Here is a 443-nt window from a genome sequence, read left to right on the forward strand (position 1 = left end):
CCATTCATCCATTTGTGGACATTTGGGTTGGTTCCATGTCTTAGCAATCATTTTCCCATCTTTTAATTGGGTTAATCTTTTTTTTCCAGGTAAGCTGCTTGAGTTCCCCCTCTGTTTATTTTTTAAGTTTCTTCCTAAGATGTACTCCTTACATATGCTTTTGAAACAACGCTAACTTCTCTTGACTTTCTCTTTCTAATGCAATTTGACCGGTTTCATTTGAACTCTAGGTGTCCCCTATGATATCAAAAGTAATGTCCTGAAGACCCAGAAAAGTAATGGTAATGATTACTGTATTGCCTTTTCTCAACCCCATTCTTTTAAACTAGTAGGAGGCTACTATAAAACCATGAAGACCATACCTACATAGTCAACTAAATACTTCTGACTAGATTTTCTTTGTTGTTGTTCTGTCTTGTTCAATATCCTTTTTTTTTTTTTTT

Source organism: Tupaia chinensis, unplaced genomic scaffold (genome assembly GCF_000334495.1).
Source record: "Tupaia chinensis unplaced genomic scaffold, TupChi_1.0 Scaffold000377_2, whole genome shotgun sequence".
Classification (NCBI taxonomy): Eukaryota; Metazoa; Chordata; class Mammalia; order Scandentia; family Tupaiidae; genus Tupaia; species Tupaia belangeri.